Source organism: Solanum stenotomum, chromosome 5 (genome assembly GCF_019186545.1).
Source record: "Solanum stenotomum isolate F172 chromosome 5, ASM1918654v1, whole genome shotgun sequence".
Taxonomy (NCBI): domain Eukaryota; kingdom Viridiplantae; phylum Streptophyta; class Magnoliopsida; order Solanales; family Solanaceae; genus Solanum; species Solanum stenotomum.
In genome coordinates this window covers 35,403,124-35,428,867 of record NC_064286.1, presented here as the reverse complement: position 1 = coordinate 35,428,867, position 25,744 = coordinate 35,403,124, and the positions used below count along the sequence as shown (strand labels likewise).

At 37.2% G+C, this 25,744-nt stretch overlaps 1 pseudogene; it reads right to left on the bottom strand.

The window, feature by feature from the left end:
- Positions 1 to 14,471: 14,471 nt before the first annotated feature.
- Positions 14,472 to 17,927, bottom strand: LOC125863883 (filament-like plant protein; annotated as a pseudogene).
- Positions 17,928 to 25,744: the final 7,817 nt, after the last annotated feature.

Sequence of the window (25,744 nt, the reverse complement as noted above, 5' to 3'; positions counted from 1 at the left end):
GGAAAGTTGCTTATGAGGTGGACTTGCCAAATGAGTTGGCCCCGGTTCACCCGGTGTTTCATGTCTCTATGCTCAAAAAGTGTATTGGTGATCCGGTTTCCATCCTTCCCTTAGAAGGTTTAGAAGTTGATGAGAACCTTTCTAATAAAGAGGTCCCAGATGAGATTTTAGACCGGCAAGTGAAGAAGTTACGAAATAAGGAAGTATCTTCTGTTTAAGGTTCTTTCAAGGAATCATTTAGTTGAGTGTGCTACTTGGGAGGCCGAGGCCGATATGATGTCCCGCTACCCTCATCTTGTTCCTTCTACTCCTATTCAAGCTTGAAGTAACTAGTCTCTCTTAAGTTTAATGTTTTGGAAGTCATGTGTGTTGTATGATTTCCCTATGTTGTGCATGTTCTTGTGAGAATTCATGTTTTAATATATATTGAGTTTTCATGATGCCTATGTTTTCTCATGGTGATTTGCAATTTTGTGTGATCATTGCATTTTGACCCATGAGATGAAATGATGAACATGCTTAATGTTGTGTTTATGAGATGACACATTGGCTCTATATTGTTGTGTTGAGCTTAATTGATTTGGAGAAATTAGTTCCTCCCATGCTTATGTGAATTAATGAGTTTCTTACATATTGAGTTAGTAGAAGTAGTTCCTACTCTCTTGTATTGCATTGGCCATGTTGTGAAAAAAAGAGTTGAAGTTTCCTCCTTTTGAAAGGTGCAAGTTGTGAATAGTGCATTTGTGAGTTTTGCATATTTTAATAATTCATGCATAATGGGCTGTTAGTCTAAGGTTTCTAACTTAGTTAGGTTTCTTGGTCACCATTCGGGGACGAATGTTCCCAAGGGGGAGATAATGTAACACCTCGTATATCTAATGACCTAAGCTAGAGCCTAACATATCACTAGTGTAGTGGCCTAATGAAGTCTAAACGTACGGTTAAAATCCGAAAATGAACTTACTAACCTAGTACTAGGGTTCTAGTGCCTAAACATCAAGACATGAATCTCCCTAGGGCCCCCAATGGGTCCATGAGGAGGACCCAAGGGAAGGTCCAAAACAGCTTGGACCACGAGACTCAACCTACGAGTCGTAGGTTGACTCACGCCCTGTAGATGGGAGTCGTGAGTCAACACTTAGCCTCACCAAAACTCCCCCCTAAACTCCCTAGTCTCTGTCCCAAACCGCGTAGGGACATTATTGTCCGTAGACCATATCACGCCCGTGGTCGGGGACTCGTGGATGAGGCCTGTGAAGGCTTCCTTAAGTTGGACATGCGCGGGTAGGTTAGTAATTTACTAATTAACTTAATAAAGGTAAAAACGGTCATTTTTAGTTATATTAAAGTATTATTAAGTATTAAAACAAGTCTTTTAACTCACAAACTCAAAATCAAACCCATTTCCCTCTCAAAACATTCTCTCTCTAAACTCTATTGAAGAACAAAGAAGAAGCTCAAGATTAGGGTTCAAGCTCCAAGCTTTTCACTCCAATTTCGTGGAAAGCCATCAATTAAGGTATGGGAACTTTGATTCATGGAACACTTTCCTCCATGAAGCCCTTCAACTCTTGATTTCGAAATTGATACATTGTTCAATAAACACTAGGGTTTCTATTCCAACCATGGGTTCTTCCTAAAAATGATTTTATTATGTTAATTGAATTATATTATGAATGATTTGATGTTTAATGGTGATTTTCATCATAAAATTCCCCTTGAACCCATGAACACCCCCATGACCCCAATTTCAAGTATTGTGATGGGTGTATTGATGCAAAATGATGATAATGAATTGTCTCTATGTGAATTTAGTTATTGAATCTTGTTTTATTCATGCCTATTGTAGTCTATTTAGTTGTAATTGTGAGACATGATTCATGACCTTGAAAAGAGGTAAATTGCTAGGGTTTGTGCATATGAATGCAAGATGTGTATAAATTATTGATTCATTTAGAAAGTAAATCTCCTATGACTAATGTGTAAAGAATGGTATTCTTGAAAGGTAGTTCTTCCCTTACCTTTGCACTTAATTATGAAGGAAGTGTCTAGGATGATAGTGTTGTTGATTGTGTCATTGCAAGGACAATTACACACCCACACTACATGCATAAACTTGATTTTGATGTATTAATTGAAAGTATAGTTCTCATATGCACCTTTACACATTGTTATGCATGAAATTGATGATCATATTGTGTTGATTAAAAGTCCATTCTCATGAAAACACATGATCTTGGTGTGAAAGTTATTCTCACATACTAATTATGATTCTAAAGTTGAAAGTACATTCTCACCTTTAATGAATCTATGAGCTATTTTGATGAATTGTATTGAACGAAGGGCAAAGTATTCCTTCACACATGTAGATACAATTCAAAGACTAATAATGTATAATTTTGGGGAAACAATGCTTAGCACCGAGTGGATATGGATAATAAGGTAAATACCCCTCCGTTAATGCAAGAGGTTGGGTCATCCATGTGAACTCACAAGATGGGAACTCCTCCGTTAATGGAAGAGGTAGGGTTTCTAGAAGCAATCTCCCTATCCCATAAACTATGTTCCCACATAGGTCTTTAGGTAGTGGATCCACCTTATAGCTATATATTTAGTTCTACCTTAGGCAAGTTGGACACCTTTTTTTGGTGTGGGGTTTTAGACACCGGATTCCATGTAGCTCACATGGTCTATGTTGGTTATGGCAACTCTTCCCTATAATAATGAAGATAATGAATGGGACATGAACTACACTATGACTTCTTGGTGAGCTTACTTAGTAGGAGTGGGGGTAGGGGACTTCACTTCCACATTGCACAAGTAGGCTTAGTAGGATCTTGTAGGATGGTTCCTTTATGTTATGATGAGATTCAAATGTGTGCATGTGTATTGGATGGATAGTTGTTATGAATGGATTTCTTTGTATTCAATTAATGTACATGACTATTTCTTCAATTGTGACTACTGATTTTGATGAGGTCTAAAGATGATGTGCATGACTAAGGTAGGTTCAACGGGGTGCTTAGTATGGTTGGTATTATAGGATGCCAACCATACATTACACAAGTGTTCCTTAAGGGTTACTAAGGTAATGACTTTACCATGTAATGAGAATAAATGTGATGTTTGGCTTGTCTCTGACATTGAAGATGTATGTTGGTTTCCAAACATCATAAATGCATTCTTTCAAATAAAATGTCCTTTTTATCATGTTTTAAGGTTTTTATGCATGTTTCCATATTTAGTACATGTTATGTGATAACCCCTTCTTCCTTCTACTTCACTATGAGTGTAGGTTCCGGTCGTTGATACTTACTACTTCCTTAAAGGTGAAGCTTGGATCGACTATTCCCCTGGCTTGGTGAGTCCTCAAGTTCGAGGACAAGTTGCTATTGATTCTAGTCTCTAGTTCCCTTCCTATGTTTTAGACTATGTTGTATTTCCTATTTTGGAGACTTATTAATGTAAAGGGCTTTGACCCTAGTTGTACTCTTATGTTTAGATGGTGATTGAGACAATGTCTAGTTCTTATTTTCCTTATATGAAGAAGGTAGACTTCTATTGTAAAAGTTTTAAATTTTTCCGCATTATTTTCTATGTCTTATGTAATGATGATGCTAGAGGCTTGTGTGAGACCCCTTCGGGGTCAAGTACGCCGTGTTATGTCTAGGTGCTAGCCTTGGGTCATGACACTTAAAGCTTCATCACATTGAAAGGGTTTTGTTGGAATCTGGGTTTATCAGGTAAAAATTTCTATCTTTAAAAGTCTAAGATTACGGCATCTGGATTTATTGCTTGAGTGTGGTTACAAATTTAGCTTTAGGGTTTTGATATTCTTGTGTTTTTATACGATATTTGTTGATTTATGTTGATGCACAAGGAAATAAGGCAACAAAAGTTCCTTTAACTTGGCTCGAGTAAGTTGGTTGTTAGAGTTTGAGTATATCTTTGCTGCATCGCTTTCGTGCTAATAAATGGTAGATAATATTAATCTTTATAAGGCTAATAGACTGAATTTTTACATAGATTGGGCTAAGCAATTATTTCCTGATTCAAAGAATAACATGGACTTTCTTTAATTGTTTTGGCTAATGTTTAAAAATGTTATTGGCTGGAATAGTGCACTCTGGGTTCTGTTCAATAAATCTTAGTAGCAAAAGAAGTAATTCTTAGTTCCCTTCATGTTAAATCTCACTGAATTAGATTTTAAGTTGCATTATGATATTTATGCACTAGATCTGCAAAATCCAATATTTTATGCTTTGTGTATGATGAATTCTTATGGCTGATGTCTAAGTTGCAGCTCTCTCTGCCACTTTGTTGAAGCATATAGCTATAATCATTTTTTATTTAATTGAAGAAGTTTACTCGTGGCTGCCTCTCTGGATGCTCATGATCTAGTTTTGGAAAGGGTTCTTATAGAGGACACTAATAATTTTACCAGATGAAGTCTCCAAATCTTTTAGAGGAGAATTAGTTAATAGGTGCACTCAACTGATGCCATTGTTATCTTCCTTTGTCTTACATTTGATTTGTCTTTCATTCTTATCCTTAAAACTTAAAGGGGTTTATTTCTTATATGTGGAGTTTGTTAATGATCTTTGGTGATAAGTTAATTTCTTGTTGTTCATGATGTTCAGTGCTAATGCATTTCGTTTCAACTTGGTCGTAAATTAGGAGTGTACTGCCATCAGTGTTCAGCTTTAAAATATTGTTAGGAGGCTTCAACCATCTTACCTCCTAGATTTTTCTTCATGTATGCATTTTTCCACCAAGCTGAGTAGATCAATCCAGTTGTGAAGCCATTGTTGTGAGGAAATTCTGCATTAAGGAGGTGGTTGATATCCTGCATTATCTTGTCAACACGTGCAGAACACTAATTGAGGAACAATCGTTTAGCCAATCGAAGTGACGAGTGACTAAACTTTGTTTGTAGTTATTTTTTACTGTGTCTGACAACACGATGGTTTGTGTTCATGTCTATTGTCCTTGTGTTAAGCTTGCTTAAATGAAAGAGGATAGGGCAATTCTTGACAATTGACAGTGAGAGTTGCGTCATTGGATTTACTTTTGCTTGTTGATCATGTAGATTGTCCTTTTGTTAAGCTTATTTAAGTGCAAGAAGACAGGGGTTTCATCAAAGTGAGGATTGACGTGTTGGATTTAATTTCCCTACTCATAGATTCGAGAAAAGCTGCTATGGCTTATTACCTGTAACAAAGTGTTCTTTTGTGCCTTTTTTCTACATAAATCCTTTCTTTAGTGGAAGTGTTCCTCGTCAACACTTTGTACTCTATGTAAAAAGATCTAATGCACAGATATCGAGTGGGCATTTAGTAATTTAGCCCAGTGGAATACAACGTAGTAGTGTTTTAAATGCTGTCAACTGACACCGACTCATCCCTAATTTCTTGAAAATTTTCTCTCCAGAGTTGTCTTTTGGTATATAAAATAGCGTGCATGTGTTCCTTGTGATCATAATTGCATTATTCATTCTTTTGTTGTCCTCTTTCTAAAATATTTGCATCTGACATCATTAAGGTTTCAGGCTAATAAACCACAGTTTTATACTGCTCAATTTCAGATGGTGTTTGTTTGGTGACGAAGTATAAGAAAGAATCGGGGACTTTTGAAACTTGTGGTATAAAATATTCTATAGATATTTATGTGGCCATAAATCATCTCATTAAGGTAAACTTGGAATTTTGAAGTTAAATAGTAGTTTTAAAATTTAGAAAGGTGACATTCTTTTTGAGACAAGAGAGAGAGTATTAACATTTTCTGTGATGCACAATTCATTTTCGCATCCATACACTCATTTCATCATACCAATCCTAGGATTACTAATTCTCTATGTGATTGACTATTTTTATAGTTTTTTATCATTGAATAATTTTTCAATGAATGCAGACCGTGGATACTATTCAGTGGAGAGTGTCACACTTTTGGTTGCTCTGAAGGTTAATTATAGAGATAGAATCACGATTCTTAGGGGAAATCATGAAAGCCGGCAAATTACCCAAGTGTAAGACTTCTAATTTTTCTTTAAGTAATCTTGTTATTTAAGTTGGGGGTGCCTAGTAATGGTTTATCTTTCTCACAAGTTATATCCAAAGAACTATTAATTTCATAGTTATACTATTTGCATAAGGGCATATGGATTTCTATTGTACCTCTTTTTTTTCCTAGTCTCTTTGTATAGAATGTAGCTTTAGCTGCTGTGTACTCTGATTTTATTCTTTTATAGGCTCTAATTAGTCAATAATAACACAATTAGAACAATGTTAAAAAACCTACCTAGTCTACTTTGCCTGAAGGTCCATGTTAAATGTTAACTCTAGTCACACTAGAATGTTTATCCCCGTATTTCTTCGAGAACCTATTTTTCCATAAGTTCCAGCAAATAATAAGAGGCAGGGCCTGCTGTAACAGTTTCAGAGCTTTATTTGTTGCTTCCAATTCCCACCAGCTTAGCAGAAGGTGTTTCAGCAGTGAGAGAAACTGTTATGAACACAAATGGTGACATGGAGGACAACCTGGCAGCCACAGTGGACAAGACTATTACTCAACCTAGAAGAAGCAAGCGCGTGTCAATTCCCTCCAAAAGGTTAGCAGATTTCATGGTCAAGCTCTGACGACAAGCACGTGAATTGCAAGTGGTCTAGGGAAATATTGCAAGGAGTGTGAGTTGATATAAGTAGCAGTGAATAGGCACAATAAGGAAGCTATTTTTGGTGTAAAGTTGACTATCTTCTCATCCTTTTATCTTCTTTTGTATCTCATCTCTTTCTTCCTCTCCTTCTTAACTGTTCTTCCTTAGCAGTTGTTATTTTTCTTGTAATTCCAGTTAGCAATTGTAATACTACAGAAGTTTCCTTGGTTATTTTTGAGTTTATTACATTGGTGCTTTCATCCAGAGGTTTCTCATGGAGGACCAAAGACTTAAGGCTCTTATCAATGAATCCATTAAGGAGGCGAAAGAGTCATTTTCCAAAGATATTGCAGACATTCGCCATATATTACAGGAGGTTACCGAAAAGTTCGTTCTGGCAGGGCCTCATATTCGAGATCCAACAATGGAGGTTGCTCGTCTTCATCATGGGAAAGACACTCTTGAAGCCCCCACACTCCGTCATAGGCCAGCTCCGGTGGAACTAGGACGATTTCATGGTGAAAATCCAGAGGCGTGGATTGTCCAAGCTGAGCGTTATTTTGATTTTTACGGAATCGCAGAAACGCACAAGCTAACCTTGGCATCCTTTTATCTCGACGGTGAAGCTTTAGAGTGGTACCGATGGTTATTCAAGAACAAACAATTAGTAGGATGGGATCATTTTGCTGAGAAGGCACAAATTCGATTCAAGCAAAAGGTGCTTGAATCAGCGGAGGGACGTTTGGCAAAGCTCCAACAGGTGTCTACTGTATCAGAGTTTCAGGGGAGGTTTGAGGCGATTGCGAACGAAACCACCGATGTCTCTGATGGGTTAATGGTACGATTGTTTATTTCTGGGCTAAAGGAAGATATTAAACATTCAGTTATTGCTCATGAGCCCAAAAGTTATGAAGAGGTGCTTAAGCAAGCCCATATCCAGGAGCGGCGTATCCAAGCGGAAAAAGGGCCGATCCGACCTTCTCTAGCCAACAGAGGACCCCCTATTTTACCCAATCCCATCTCAGCACCACCTCGAAATTTCACGACCACAGCTCATGTTCCATCCACTTCTCCGACACAATCGCAGAATCGCCAGCCCCTTAAACGTTTATCTCATGCTGAGATACAAAGCCGTCGTGAACGGGGTCTGTGCTACTACTGTGAAGAGAAGTACACAGTAGGACACAAATGTAAGGTTTCGCCACAACTACTGTTACTAACGGATAGCTCCGATATTGAGCCAACCTTGCCGGAGCAATTTGCCTCTGATGACTTCTTGGCCGGAGATTTGCAGTGCTTAGAGATTCAAGAACATTCCGCCCTCTCGTATAATGCATTAGCCAGAGGAAACTCGGCTTCCACTCTTCGATTCACTGGTCATATTAATGGGCTTGAGGTTCAGGTCTTGCTGGATGGTGGAAGCACCCATAATTTCATTCAGACTAGGGTGGCTAAATTTTTGCAATTGCCAATTAATACCACTTCGAGCTTCCCAGTGGTGGTGGGCAGCGGGCAACGACTATTGTGTGATGGCGTGGCACCCACAACTTTACTTTCGGTACAGGGTTGTGGTCTTACTCTGGATTTATACTTACTACCAATGCATGGGGCGGATGTTGTGCTTGGTGTTTCATGGTTGTCTACGTTGGGTCGGGTGATTAAGGATTATGGAGCTCGTTTATTTGAGTTTCAATTCCAAGGGAAGACATACTGCTGGCAGGGAGACGGAACTACGAACCAACCAGTTCAATTGCATAGCCTTCGCAGGTATGCGGCCACTGAGGCTATATCCTCTTATTTTTGCTTGCAAATGGTTCAATCTGATGCAACTTCTGTTGAACCCATTGATTTGGAGTTGCTTACTGTTCTTAAAACCTATGAGGATGTCTTTCAGAAACCACAGGGACTGCCTCCATCCCGACCACAGGATCACGCGATTCATTTGAACGTCGGGGCCGAACCAGTCAATGTTAAGCCCTATCGTTATCCGTACTTTCAACAGCAAGTTATGGAGAAAATGGTAGCGGATATGCTTAAAGAGGGAATTATTCAGGCTAGCACGAGTCCATTTTCTTCGCTAGTATTGCTGGTTCGAAAGAAAGATGGTACTTGGCGATTCTGCGTAGACTATAGAACATTGAATGCAATCACTGTGAGAGACAGATTTCCAATCCCAACCATTGATGAATTATTTGATGAATTACATAGTGCTGTCTATTTTCTAAGCTTGACTTGTTGTCAGGCTATCATCAGATTCGGGTAAGGCCCGAGGATGTGGACAAAACTGCTTTTCGTACACATGATGGGCATTACGAATTTTTAGTTATGCCATTTGGATTGTCCAATGCTCCTTTGACATTCCAAACCACTATGAATGAGGTTTTTAGACCTTACCTCCGCCACTTTGTATTGGTCTTTTTCAATGACATTTTGGTGTACAGCGTAAACTAGACGGATCACATTAAACACTTACAATCGGTGCTACAACTTTTGCGCCAACACCAACTTGTAGAAAAGAGAGCCAAATGCCTATTCGGGCAGACCTCGATAGAGTATCTTGGGCATGTGATATCGAATCAAGGCCTTAGTGTTGATCCAAGTAAGATTAAAGCCATCCAGCAGTGGCCTCCGCCTAAGAATATAAAGGAAATACGTAGTTTTCTTGGTCTGGCAGGTTACTACCGCCGCTTCATGATACGCTCAAATTACACCTCCTTTCAAAAGCATAAGCGATCATTATCAAGTAAAGAACCCAACTTGTAGGTTAGGATCGATCCCACGAGGAAAATGGTTTAGACTTTACTTTTAACCGACAATTATATTCGATTAGTCAAATTATTTCCAGAAACAGGTAATAAAAAGGGGGGTTGTGCTTGTGTAAAACAAATAGTAATACGAAATATTGTAATCAATAATTAAACTCAACTTTGGTTGTTATCAAGATAAGAGAAATAACTAGGGTATACGTGTTCCCCATAATCTCATAACGCAGTAATCTTAGTAATAGAAATCTTCTTCTAGTGTATTACATACAAAGTGATAAGTTAGGTATATCTAAATCCTTGGTCCGGTATCTAGAGAATTTCACCCCACACCTTGGTCCGGCTACGTGTGTATAATTTACTAACCCTTACCTTTACCTCATATTAGACATCATAATCGATGTTTGACTTAGTTATTACTTCGCACCAATCGACACTAGCCTATTAGATAGTATCACACTAAATCTATGTTGATAATTCTTTTCTTGTTAATTACCTCCTTGGTCCGGCAAGTAGTAACAAGGCGAGTTCTAACGTTGGCCACCATTAAAAAGACTTCTAAACGAAAGAATTAACAATGCATGCAAAATACTAGTCAAGAATTGCTTATTTACTATTCATACTTTGTTAATCGATCATGGTTCCCACAACCCTAGTTGTGGATTTAGTTACTCATATTCGCAAGAACACAATTCAAAATTGTAGATGGAGAAATCATGAACTTACGTAAAGAGAATAATAAACCTAGAGAATTAACTTGAATTGCAAAGCCAAACTCTTCAAAACGAACTTGGGAAATCAATAGTTGCTAGGGTTGCAAATTAATCTCCAAAGTTACAAAGCAAAAATAGAATAATAGTGTCTAACCCTCAAAAACGAGGTTTGCATACCCTATTTATAGAAAACAAATCCTAAATAAAAAAGGAAACAAATTAAGGAAAGTTTTGTTCAGGTACGCGTCTTCGATCCACGAGAATGACTTACGGACCATCGATTGATCTACGGTCCGTAAGTCCCTTCCGTCACTCGGGACTTAGAAAATATTTCAGCATCCAAAAATCAGCTTCTCTGAAGCAAACGACGGACCAGCAGCACGGACCGTAGATCGATCTACGGTCCGTCAATCCCTTCCGTAGCTCCATACTTAGCATCTTCAAAAATCAGGTACTGGAACCCTCGCAGTCTCACTCTACGGATCAACAATACGGTCCGTAGATCAATCTACGGACCGTCAATGGGCACCGTGGTTCCACACTTGGTCAGATTTCCCTGATTTGTCCTCAACACATTCCTGCTGATCTACGGTCATCACCTACGGACCGTGAATGGAAATACGGTCCGTAGATGACCTCCGTGGATCCCTTTTTCTGCATTTCCTTCAGCTGTCTCTAAACTTCCGCACCTGAACACCTTTCCTGCAAAACATGATAAAATACATAAAAAACAGTATAAAAAGGCCCTAGACACACACAACTTGTAAGTGAAATGTATTAGAAATACCGTAAACTCACGGTATATCACTTCATCCACCATTATGCAGCAATAGCAGGGCCTTTCACTGATTTGCTACGAAAAGATGCGTTTGAGTGGGATGTTACAACCCTCACTGCATTTGAGACATTGAAAGATAAGCTTAGTTCTTCGCCGGTACTTGCATTGCCAAATTTCTCTCAAGAATTTCAGCTTGAAACTGATGCCTCCGGCCGAGGCATAGGAGCCGTGTTGTCCCAAATAGGGCATCCAGTTGCCTATTTCAGCCAAAAATTAAGTACTCGGATGCAGGGGGCCTCCACCTATCATAGAGAGATGTTCGCCATCACTCAAGCAGTGAGTAAATGGCGGCAATATCTATTGGGGCATAAGTTTACTATATATACTGACCAGCAATCCCTGAAGAACTTAACCAATTAGACTATTCAAACGCCGGAGCAGCAAAAATGGCTTAGTAAGCTTGTTGGCTACGATTTTCAGATCTTATATCTCCCGGGTAAATTGAACCAAGTTGCTGATGTGCTTTCTCGCACTACTGAGGCGGTCCTACTGGCATTTTCTGCTAGGAGTTATAATCTGGAACATGAGCTAAAAGCACTTAATAAAACACACCCAGAGTTAGTGACATTCAGCAAAAGTTGGAAGGGAAACTTAATGCCGGCATTGGTTATACCTTTCGTAATGGTCTGCTTTTTTTCAAGGGACGTTTGGTGGTTCCATCCGATTCTCCGCTCCGTCAACAATTGCTTCATGAATTTCATGCCACTTCGATTGGGGGACACGCAGGCATGGCTCGGACTTATCATAGGTTAGCTTCTAATTTTTTTTGGAAGAAAATGAGAAATGTCCAGAGTTTTGTTGCATCCTGTCAAATTTGCTAGCAAATGAAAGATGTGCACCACTATCCAGCAGGTCTATTGCAACCATTGCCCATTCCAGATCTGGTATTTGAAGATATAGCTATGGAGTTTATCACGTGTTTGCCTAGTTCAAAAGGTAAGTCTACTATCTTAACTGTGGTAGACCGGTAGACAAAATACAGTCATTTCATTCCTTTATCTGCCTCATTTTCCACTCCAATTGTTGCTGAAGCTTTTGTGGTTGGGATTATTCGCCTTCATGGTCCTCCACGAACCATTGTCACTGATCGTGACCCCAGGTTTCTACATTCGTTTTGGCAAGAAGTCAACCGATTACAAGGGACGTCTTTGGCTATGAGTACAGCGTACCACCCCCAGTCTGACGGTCAATCAGAGGCTCTTAACAAGTGTGTTGAGCAGTATCTTCGTTGTTATGTTGCTGATGCACCACATAGTTTGGTTGTAATGTTGCCATGGGCTGAATATTGGTACAACACGGCGTATCAGACCTCCGCTGGTATGTCCCCATTTAAGGCCCTTTACGGAAGAGAACCTCCCACCATAGCACGTTATGTGTCAGGCAGCAGTCCTAGCGAGCTAGTGGAGGAGTATTTCGTTGATCGTGATAAGGTTTTGAACCTTTTAAAGATCAATTTGCTTAAGGCACAGGGGCGAATGAAAAATTTTGCTGACAAACATCGAACTGAGCTTGAATTGAGTGAGGGAGATTGGGTGTTCGTCAAGCTCAAACCATACCGCCAAAATTCTGTTCGTTTACAGAAACACTCCAAACTTGGTCGTCGTTACTTCAGACCTTTCCAAATCATTAAGCGCATTGGACTATTGGCTTACAAGTTAGACTTACCTGAGTAGGCCCGCATTCATCCCGTATTTCATGTTTCGATGCTCAAGCGTTGCATTGGGGATCCGGTGACCCCAGTTACTCCATTACCACTGCTGGATTTTGTTACTTCAGATGTTGAGGCTTCCCATAACCTTGTGGACAAGGTTCTTTCCCAGGAGGAAAGTATTGTTATGAACACAAATGGTGACATGGAGGACAACCTGGCAGCCACAGTGGACAAGACTATTACTCAACCTAGAAGAAGAAAGCACGTGTCAATTCCCTCTAAAAAGTTGGCAGATTTCATGGTCAAGCTCTGACGACAAGCACGTGAATTGCAAGTGGTCCAGGGAAATATTGCAAGGAGTGTGAGTTGATATAAGTAGCAGTGAATAGGCACAGTAAGGAAGCTATTTTTGGTGTAAAGTTGACTATCTTCTCATCCTTTATCTTCTTTTGTATCTCATCTCTTTCTTCTTCTCCTTCTTAACTGTTCTTCCTTAGCAGTTGTTATTTTTCTTGTAATTCCAGTTAGCAATTGTAATACTACAGAAGTTTCCTTGGTTATTTTTGAGTTTATTACAGAAACCCATAAAAATAGTGAATTTCCTCCATATATGATTAGCAAAATGACTTGAAACAATAACAGTATCTATGTTATCCATTCCAGGTCTGCTGCAGCCTGAGCAGTTGACTGGTTCCATGCCAAAATTTCTGATCTTCTCATTTGTTGGAAGCTTTTCTCTCAGTGCCCTCCATATGAGAAATGATACTTTGAAGGGAAAATGTTCTGCCATGAAAATGTTTCCCCGAGGAAGAAGATCATTCTTACTTTGGTTTTTAGTTAGAAAATATTTTCCACCAAAAGGAATAATTAAAATTACATCACTTATGTCCAGAAATCATTTTTCTTTACAAGTTAGAACTATCTTAACTAGTAACTTCATTGCTTGATAGTTTACATTGTCCAAACAAGATTTCAGGGGGGAAACTGCATAAATAATTTTGAGCAGTAGCAAAAGTTGAAAACAAAAATAGTAGCTTCTTCATGGAAGCATTTGTTGAAATCTTAGCTAATTATAAATTATTGGTCTAGTATTGATTAAATCAAAGTCTTATCCAAATTTGTATACCAAACACAATATGTTATTCATCAAAAATATTTTTCAAAATAAACAGATTTTGAAAGTTTGTGGACTACATAGTGTATATATCACGCTGGCATTATATCAATAGAGGAAGTGTCCCAACATTTAGTATAATGTTGCATCTTGCTTCCACATTTAGCTGGCGGATGCACTAATATGGTTGTGTTTCACTTCCATGCAAGTATATTCAATCAAAGGGTCTCTAATTAATGTGGTTGCGCATTAACCTGTAATCGTAAACAATGTTATAATAATGTGGTTATAGTCCCTAATAAGGTTAATACTTTATATTATATCTTTTGAATCTCTAAAAAATGTACAATTGCTTGAATCCAAAATTTATAACAATTTTAGAATATGAAAAGAGCCAGTAATTTGAGTAAGGTGTTTGTTGCATGAGGGATGCATATTTTTTGAACCCCATGACCAATCTTCTTGAATAACCAATATTTGCAATCTTTTTAAGTTATCTTGCACGCACAGATTTATAATGTGACATATTTGGTGTTGTCTGTTTTTATAAAGATATGAAAATTCTCTTAACAATCAAAGCACATATGATGCTAATTAAACAAAATTTAATCACCCATTCCTACTTATAACCATATGAAAATATGATGGCAGCAATGACGGCTCAATCTCAAGAAAATTACAATTCGGCTTCCCTTTAGTCGTATCACTTTTTATTTTGTTACTCAAATATACTCTTACATTTTAGAGTTGAATTCCACTCTTTCTTCGAGAAAACAACTTCCCTAAACCATTTCTACTTTTGGATGTTGTCACTTCAGTAGCTGATGATGATGATGACGAAGAAGATGATGATTCTCCTTCATTTCCGTTCATAGAATGACTAGAATTTTCAATCTTTGGAGTGTCTGAATTGTTGTTTCGGGTAAATGTCTCGTTTACATGTAACTTCCATTCCTCTCCACTAGCTCCAACCACAACTGAACCTTCCCCAAAAAATCCAGAAAGATTTGTTGTGTCAATCAAAAGATTTTCTAAAGTGGCTAGTGAGTGAAACTGCTTCCTAAGAGATGCAATTGTTTTCTGGCATTCGGCAGGCTTGTCAGCACCTACAACTACATCATCCTCCAAATAGAAAATCTTAGCATATAAGAGCTTCAATACTTTTGAACAACATAAAAAGAATCCATTGATACAAGCGTTACGTGCTTTATTTTTTATTAACCATTTGAAGTAGAAACTTGTTGAAGTTCAAATTCCTGGGATTTTCTTCTTAGTTCATTTTCCAATTCCTGGCACTTAGTTTCCTTATAAGATGACAAGGATCATTCTCTTTCGAATTTTGTCTTTAAAGAGTCAATGTTTGCAGACATTGTCTATGATTCTGTTTTCATGCGAGGGAGTTGAAACTCAAGCAACTTTTTTAGTTCATTCACTACATATAACTCCTTCTATATCTCTTCTATCTTTATTTGAGCATCCTTAAGCTGCAAATCAGACACCTTGAGGGTATCTCAGCTCTCACTTAAAGCATTTTCCAGTTCAACTTTATCTGCTTCAATCTTCTCCATCTTTTGCTCTAATTCAACCACCCTTTGTGAAAGGGTCTCATATTCTGCTGACAGGGGATTCTCTTCACTTGATGAGTCATCAACAACAACATCAGATATAAGTGAAGAGGCTTTATTCACAATTTCAAATACTGCAGCGACTGTGTCCATCTCCAAGAAGTCATCCATAATGTCAATTTCCAAAAACTGGGCAGCAAGAGTTTAGGCATAACTTTTTCGTGCTGAAATTGATCAAGCTTAGAAATTAGCGTTGATTCCCATGAATCAGAGCAACTTTGTTCACATTCACTTGTTTCCGATTTGTGCAACATTTGGCTATCAGAGTGGACTGTCTTCAGTTGATCTCCACTATCGGATTGACCATTGGTGAAGGACTCAATAGAGAAGGATGAAACAACATAAGATCTTTGGTCATTGAGTAGGGATGATTTGTGAGCCAAGGCTTGTAGTTTTTGACATTCCACTTCAAGCTTGGTCACCTTCTTTATGCTCTATAACTGCTGCTTACTAGCAGTTTCTGCTTCTTGGGTGCTCAAGCACCTCTCTATGGTCTTCATTTGCAACTCATTTAAACAAGATGAAAGGTCAAGTTTGAGAGTTGTGTTCTCCTTCTATAGACACTCGAGCTTGACCAGAACATTTGGATCAGTAAAAACAAGAGAACCAGTTCTACTAGCCTCTCCTTCAACATGGATTAGCTTTCCAAATGATTATTTGTTTCTTTTAGATGTCTCTTGTATTTAAAATGTTGAAATTTATAAATATTTTTCTTCCAGTAGTCTATTTATGCCTAAGGAAAAAGTTTTAGTCAATTGGCACCGTCAACCGATATGCAACACGAGGGGTCTCTGTTGTTGTTGTTGCTAATGAGATTCATTTGAGCAGCTCTTGTGTGTAAAAAAATGATGGGAATGGAGACAAGATAAGCACTATTTCTTCAGCAATGGCTCCAAGTTCGAGTTCTACTGGTTCCACAACTACAAGTACTACACAAATGCTTAGGGATTTTTCATTGGAGATTTATGACAAGAGAGAGTTTCAGTATATGGTTGGTTCTGGTTCCAGTGAAAATGATCAAACTTTCTCTTCTGGATCCTGATTTGCATCTATTTGTACTTTTTCAAACCTTTTTTTTTGCTTAATTCGTAGCTGTTTTAACATTTTACTATGTTGTGATAACATGGGTTGGTCAATTTTCAATGTCAACTTGTTGTTTTATTGGTCTTGCAGACCTTTGCTGTGACTTTATTGTTATGACTCAATTTTAGATTTGTTAGTTTTGGAGAGCTTTACTGCTGTGACTCAATTTTAGATTTTTATTACGGAAAGCTTCAGTTTATGGTTGCTCTCCTGTGACTTTTTGTTATGGATTGGTTTGGCTTACTGTGAATTTGAGCATATTAAATACACATTATGTATTTCACTAACTTATAATTTTATTTTGAATGTACATGAAAATGACAATAATTGAATTTGAATACTAGCCTAAAGTAAACTTGATCTATATGTTTGAATTCATTTAGTTTTGTGGAATTTATTGATAGTAGAGAACATGTTTGTCGAAGTTTGGTTGTACAAGACATGTTTGTCTAAGTATTGGTTGTACAAGACATGTTTCTTGAAGTTTATTTGAAATATATAATTTTGATTTATTTATTAGCTAATTTTGTGCTTTAGATCGCTTATATATCTAATTATTATATGTGATTATTGAATATATGCAATAAAAACTACTATTCTTAAAAATGAAAAATTGTGGCTACAAAAATTCTACGCAACATTGCCACAATTCAAAAGTGTTGCATAGGGACGTCCAATGTGTGGCTTGCTGTACATAAGAAAAGTTATACTTATAAGTGTTGTTCTAGATAAGATTTAAAAGAAAACATTTTTGAAGTGTGCCCAATAACAAAGAAAATGCCACACTTTTAAGTGTAATATAATAAAAAAAAAAAGGTGTTGCTAATGAATTACTAAAAAGCATGCCCTTATAAAAGCATGCCCTCTTTTGCCACGCTTTTTAAGTGTAGCTGCTAAGGCGACATTTAAAAAGTGTGGCCTAATGTCAAAGTCTACGCTTCTTTTGGCCACCCCTGAAAAGCGTTGCTTAAAGTCCAAAGGTGTAGCCTTTTATCAAAGGCCACACTTTATGCTAGTTTAGGCTACACTTTACTAGGGTGGCTAAAAGCCTAAAATGTTGTTGTACTAGGATCATTTTGATTCGTATAAGGGGAATACGTGCCAAGGGTACTTTGACGATGAAACAAGTTTAAACCCTGCATGCTAATACTTGGCAGAGTAAGCACATACATTTAGTAATAAACTCATATTATAGTACTCACTTTGATGCTCTAGGGAGTAGGAACTGCAACTATGGATTAGTCACTACCAAGGGCACTTAGAAAGCTTACTTTATAATACAAGTGTTGGATTCATGCCAAAGAAATAGGAAATCGAATAGCCTTACATACCTCAATTTCCAATTCATATAGCTTACGAAGTGTCAACCTGTCCTTTAACGTCATAGGTTTCATCTACAACAACCAATCATTAAGGCTAATATTAGCAGGTTACCAACCAACTCGGGATATTTCAACTCATCAAAATAGTAGCCAGGCAGCAAGCCCATAATCCGTCTAATTGATTGTTTTCTTTCACAAATTATATCTGTTATAATTATTTTCATGAAACAACCATCCCATGGAACGGGCAGTGAGCTTACCAAAACATTAATTTAATGGTACATCACCATAGCTTATAAATCTGCCCCCTACAGTTTTCCGCAATCATTCTCTAAGTACATCCATGACCTCCCATAAACAAATCAATACAATAGTAGTCCTCAACACTCAAAAATAATCAAAAGACTTGAATTTATGGTTTTCAATCACCATCCCACAAGTTGCAATAAAGAAGTAAGTCTAGAATTCTCAAATAAACTAATAATTAGAGGTTGTGGCAGCGCCCTTACCTTGGCTATTTGAATCTGTTATTCTCCTTCAATTACTATTTTTATAACCTTCTCTTAATCTTTGTAAGAGGGTGGCAGAACCTTGGCTGCCAACACATATAGCTATCTCCATTTCACTCCCCTCGAAGAACTGTCCAATATACTTGAAACAATAGAAGAAAGAAGGTGATCTTGTAGCTGCTTTGGAAGAAACAAGATGAAAAATAGTTAGAACCCTAGTGGAAATATTGGGTGACTGTTTCATCTTGAGGGAAAAATATATGAACTTAAGAGCTTAAAATTTTGATAAGAGGAAAATGAGATATTTGTATAAGATTTTTGGCCTTAATAGGTTCTCTTTTCTTGTACTTCATTTGCAGCCAACATGTGTCTTTAATTTAGGCCACACATTTAATTAGGTGATGCACCTACTTTTCCATTCAAATTATTTCTTGTGGGCTTGGAAAGATTGGGCCTTGGCTGTCCATTTCCCCTTATTCTTGTATTCAACTTGGGCCAGATTGATGCAAGTAGGTGTAGTGTACTTGGCCCAATAACATGGTCAAAAGAGTCTTAGTAGGTGATGCATCTACTTGGTCCTTTGGGCTGGTCAATAAGTCAAAGTAGGTGATGCACCTACTTGGTCCTTTGGCTAGTCAATAAGTCAAAGTAGGTGATGCACGTACTTGTCACCTACTACCTTAGTTAAGTCAAGCAAGCACCTCAATATTTTTTTCCATTTCTAGACCTTATTAACCTTTAACTTAACTTAAAACTTATATACACTATGTCACTTTAAACTTTAGACTCAAATACCACCATATGATCTCAAGTTTAAATACTTCCATTGACATCAACTTAATCGGGTCGCATCAAAATCCAAAGATAGTTCACTTTAAGCCTATTCTATTGTCACTAGTCGCATAAGCAAACTAGTCCATAACTATACCACAAGGAAATTTATAAGCATCATATAAATAGAACTAATACACGTAGAATACGGGGTGTTACACTCAATACATCTCTCAAGGTGATAACTTCAAGCTAATCCAAATCATGAACACCAAGAATATTCAACGACCAAACTTTCTAGGCACATCATCTCCCCCTTGGGAGTAAGCCTATATCAACTCTTCTAAGCATCATTTTTTTCAATTCTAAGGTTGGAGCAAGTCAATTCTAAACTATTTCAACTCATATCATCACCTTTGGTGGGACCTACCAATCAATCATATTCAAGTAATATCTAAACACCTTACTCAAAATGACCATACTTAAGATCAATCTTAAAGATAACTAAATCTTTGAAGTTGGTCAACACTTGAACTCTTCTCCTTTACCTTAACTAGGTGATTCATGCAACCCTCAAAATCAACTTTAAGACAAAACATAATCCAAACTTAGGACATAGACTTTCCCTCCTTCCACTCATGTATAGGCTCACTCGGAAACTAACCATTTGACTATACGGGTTCTACAATCACAGAGGAGCATAAAAATAATACTACCAATCCATACTAAGGATATCATCTAAATCTAACATATCAAGCCTTACCTAGTCACATAGTCATAGTTGGTATCACAACCAACATTTTCTCCCTCGCTCCTTGTAGCATGAGCACTTCGAGTGGTCATATCCTGAAGACCATCATATTGGGAGAAAGACCTTATAGAGTTAAACTCTATGGAATAACTTAAAGAATGAAGAAGTGAGATTTCCTAATCATATTCTAGCCTCTCATTCATAAATGTGGCGCGCTTCATACTTTGAACAACACTCTACAAGATGTGACTTATGAGACATCATACTGATACCAAGTTTGTCACGACCGAGGAGTACCCCCTAGATGTAACACGTAATACTTGACCCTGAAGGGGTGTCAGACAAGCCCTTAGCATCTCATCACATAAGATAAAAGAAATTTGTGGAAATTTAAAACTTTATCCATACAATCGAAGTCTTTTATAAAAGCAAGTGAAAGTCTAACTTGTCTCAGATAGCCATCTAATGCAATCTTTGAATCAAATAGGGACACAACCCTTACAATATGGTCCGAAAATGAAACACTATAACTAAACTACTAAATAACTCATACGTCCTCAAATCATGAGGACTCACCACAAGCTAGGAGAATAGTCGATCCATGATTGAACCAAGAGAAGATCGCCTTAAGAACCAGACCCTACACTTTGGGGAAAATGTAGAAAATATGGGTTAATACAAAAATGCACGAAGTATGATAGCCATGCACCAAAACCTTTACATGCTAAAAAGGACATTTTAGCTGAAAAGCATGCACTTTACCCAGTTTGAGAATCACCATGCACATTAGTACAAAAGCATAAGTCATAAGCATTTTCAACATATAGATCAACATAGCATACTAGCACCATCTCATAAGTAACCCTAAGTTATATTTGTGCAATTCATAGATAAGATCCCATAATCCCATCTATACTAAGTACCACTTTTATGCCACCGTAATCATAATTACCATTCTTTGATTTCATCCGTTGTTCATACTCATAGATAAGGATACTTTCACATTTAATAAGTCATATCAAGAAAAGCAACTCATAGCAACAATCCACATTAAGTATACTTCATTTCATAAATCATCATAACATAAGAGGAACACACCACAACTACTCTCAAAGCCTACGTGTCCAATGCATGGATGAAGTCCCATACCCCCACCCACACTAAGTAGTTCATTCTTGAGAAGCCATAGTTCATAATCTTTCATTGTAGGGGTAAGACTTAACCGACATAAACCATGTGAGCAAATCATGGAATCCGGTGTTACCCAGACAGAAAAGGGTGTCCTACTTGCCTAAGGTAGAACCATTAATTTAGCTTTTAGGTGGATCCACTAGCTAATGACCTATGAGGGCACATAGTTATGGGATAAGGAGATTGCTACGAGACACCCTGCCTCAACTCACGTATGGGCATCCATCTCAAGAGATTGCTACTAGAAACCCCTCTTCAACTCACGTGAGAGCTTCCATTTCATATCAATATCCACTCAGTGCTTAGCATTATTCCCCACGGAGTACTTATCATTTCATTACTTCAGTTCATTATTATGGAAGAATGCATCAACACCCAATCCAACATCATTCATAAGATAGCTCCTAGATTCAGTAGGTGAGAATAGCCTTTCAACTAAAAAATCTCCATACTGTGAGAAAACCTTTCACAATTTGTCATTATCATTCATAAGTGTATAATTAAGAATAGACTTTCAATCAACACATCATCATTATCATAATAATAGAAACTTCATTCATAAGTGTGCGTGTGTGAGAATAACCTTTCAACAACACTACAATTACATCACAGGTTTAATCACTTTATTCTCAATGTATTCAGAAAACATGTACACAAATATCATGATAATACATAATTCTCATAATTTTCCCTTCAAGGAAAATAGATCACATTCAATCAACATACCTAGAATTACTACAGTATGCATGAATGATAACATAATTCAAGTAATCAATTCATAACATTCTACTTGCATCAATCCATACCGGCACTTTAAGATCCAATTTGAAAAAATAGGGCAATTAATGGATTCTTGGGGAATTCAACTTAAAATCATAGAAAATCATCAATCTATCCACAAAATAATAATTCAATCATTTAAAATGAATTTGAAAGGAATCCATGAGATTGAAGTCAAACAGTAACTTTTGGGTTTTCTAGCTTTAAAATTGGGGGGTTTTGAAGGGGCTCTATGCGTGAAGGCTACCCATAGATGAAGAGATACCATACCTTATTGAGTATTTCCCATGAATTTGATGCGAAAATATTGATTCTTCAACACTAGATTTATTTTTCTTCTTTTTCTTCCGTGGAGATCTAGAGAGAGTTTATTTGGGGAAAGTTGGTTATGGATTTGGGTATTAGGATTTATGAGGCGAATGGGTTGGTTAATGACTTCAAAGGACTTATATAGGTGTATTAAAAAAATACAAAATGACCTCACATCATACTAACTAAAATAGGAATTACCTAAACTACCCCTTCTTAAACCGACTTGGACCAACCTACAGGCCCCATCCACGACCTCCACTTATGGGGCGTGGACTGACCCACGGCCCATACTGGTAGGGTGTGGGTTGGGGTTCTGCATCCCCTCATCTTTCCATTTGTTATGACCCAAGGGTACCCCCTTGATGTAACATGGTGTACTTGATCCCGAAGGGGTCTCATACAAGCCCTTAGCATCATAACATAGGTAATAGAAACAAAATACAGGAAAATCTAAAACTTTTCCAATCGAAGTCATTTTTCATAAAAGCAAGAGGAAGTATTTACTAATCCCTTGTCTCAAACCATCTAACATAATTCTTGAATGAAACTCTTAGGACACAGCCCATACAAAGTTTAAAACATAAATAAATGACATAAAGGAAACATGGGTTTGTCCTCGAAGCTATGAGGACTCACCAATTCTTCAACTCTTCTTGCACCTTAGAAACCTAGCCTCCAAAGCAACTCAATCTCTGAAACCCTACATTTGATAGAATGTAGGCAATATGCGTTAGTAAAAATGTACCAAGTATGAAAGCTAGCACAACATCATAAGAGTATCTCAAAATGGTTAGTCAACATGAGACATAAGCATAAGAGATAATAACATGTTCATAGCATAATCATCATAGTCATAGCATGGTCTCCAATATAAGCATCATATAAACATAATTCCACATAAGACATTGTTAATGAGCATAGGAGATAAGGCATAATCATAATAAGCATAATTGAATCTTGGTCATGTTTAGCATAATAGCACCATTCTCAAGTAACCTCAAAAGTATACATGTCCAAAGCAAGAATAGCATCCCATAATACCACCCAAGCCAAGTATCCCTTTTTAGACATCTTAATCATAGTCTATATTCATGGTTAAGTCTTAAGCCTTTATACTATAAGGGTACCATACTCCTAAGTGACCTCAAAGCACACTTGTGCGATGCATGAAAGACATTGATGCTTATCGTGACCAACGACACTAACCTACGGTATGAGTGTCTACGATCGTCGATAGTAACCCAACTAAAGGTTGGGGTCGTGTCCTAAGGGAGTGGTTTTGAGAATTGATAGACAATTAAATTAAGCTCTAACTAGTCGTAGTTAAAGACATTAACGATTAAAAACATAGTAAATTAAAGGGGCCAACACAAAAGTGTCAAATATCGATTTTGGGGTTTTGTCACAAGCAGTAAAATTAGCAAAAATTAACAAGAAAATCAAGTATGGAGAAATGTCCTTGGGGTGTGACTGCAATACAAGTTGGGATAAGTAATTGGGTACATGGTTTTGAAAGAAAAACTGTAAGATAATAGTGACTAGACTAAGCTTTAAATGGAAATAAGTTCCCTCTCAAGCAACTTACCCCGTTTCAAATGCATTCTTCTCGAACACCCATTTGCCACATGAAGACCAACCTACGCCTTACTCCACTCATTCTCTTGAGCTGAGTGTTAGGATATGGGACTAGGGCTCCCCTCTCGGGTAGAACCTCATGTCGACCCACTCCGTAGGCCCTCAGTCTAGTGGTCTTGGTTTCGTGACCTCCTTCTCGGACAAGCCGAAAATACATGGGTGGCTTTGTATTTGCAACTACAAACCCTTTAGATTAAACCACAACCACTAGGTGAAATCACACTACAAGAAAAGTGCTTTTTAACGACCATTTGTTAACGACGGGACATAGATGTGGTCGTAAAAAGTGTATTCCTTACAACAAAATATTTTTTTTGCGTCGTTAGAGTTAGTTTTTAATATATTATAAGCAATGGGATAAATATTAGTCGTTCTAAAATTATTTTTCGGTCGTTAAAACAAATTACTAGTACATAAATATATATATATATATATATATAGTATTTATTGAAGAATAATTATATTTGGGTTAAATATTAAATTTATAAATAATAACTTAAACATAAAAAAGAGGCGCGTATAATTATTTCCCTCATTTTTATTTAGGAAACAATCTGAGAGAAGCCCTACGTTTCTCATCAGATCCACGTTGCCTAGCTAGGTTTCAATTTTCTTTGTTAATAGGAGGAAAAAGAGATCGTTGTGAATCTACAGAGAGGTATTTCTTCTTCTCTTTTTCAAGCAGAGTTATTAGCTTTGAATCTTCAGAGCAATTGGGAACTTCCTCCTCTACAAAATCAATAGTAAGTGCTGGTTCTCTTCTCTCTGGCAAATCGTTAGGAGTGTGTGGTGCTACTGCAGAGTTGGGAAAGCCTATGGCTATTCTATCTACATGTTAAGAGTGTGTGGTGCTCAAATATATAGCTGAAGGGGTCAGTAAAGAATCAATATTTCTTGGTTAACATCTATGGGGTTTGTCCGTTTTTTACTTATATACAAATTTAAATGAGTCTTGATTGATTTGTTGGTTATGCTATCATTTGTTTTTGTTGTATGAATTGCTTGTGTGCATTTATATACATGTTTACAGCTGAACTGTTCAATAAAGAGTCAATCTTTATTTGGTTAAATTTTGTGGGGCATGTTCCTTCTGGGGTGGAAATTAAAAAACATCAAGTCTTTTAAAGGTAGGATGATTTTGGAGCCTAAATACTATGTACTAATGGTTGTTTTCTTTTCTTCTGATTATCAGTTCACTTACAAGTCAATATTTTGCACAAGCCACTAAAAATGAATCATCCACAAAAATGAAACTAGGATCTTGAAGGTTTTCAATTTGGAGCATTTTGAGATAAAAGAGGGAGAGGTGGTTAAGTTGTGTGTGTTGGAGGATGGGCTAGCAGTTTAATCATGAAATGTCCTATTTCCTGGTCAAATGCAAATATTATTTTTTGAAAAAGATGTCCTACAACATGCTATTGGATTAGTGTGAGGTTCCTCTTTTCTTATCCCGGAGTTTGTGTGTCTGAGCAATACTTTTGAGATTTTAAATAAGGCTGATACAAAGATTCTTTTTATATGTCTACTGATATGATGATATCTAAAAAAGATACTAACCTTACGGTTTTGAGATAGGAAGTTTTCTACAGAATGTAGCTTTGGATGTTGGAGTTGAAATGGAATGAATATGAACTCTTTGCACTTTGGTTGAAAATCTGTAAACTTCTCGAGTCAGCTAACATATGTTATTGTAACAATAATCTAATGCTTAGGAGCTTGACTGTTACTAAGAAGTCGTGGATTTAGTGGTTTTAGGAGAGCGGAAAATGTGTTTAGTGCAAGACAAGCCTGTCTTGTGGTATTTTTTTCAGCTTGCTGCTCAAGCTTAGCATATATCCATTTTCTGAAATTCAATTATGTGGTAAGAAAACTGTCATAGTTACGTAATTATTTGATTATGTGATAGGAGACAATGAGTCACACACACTAGGGAAGATCAAGGCACCTAGTTTTGGGTGAAGGCAAAAATATTGTTCCGTTCGATAAATTCAATAATATTTTTTTATCAGATTAATGTATTTATACATTTTAGAAA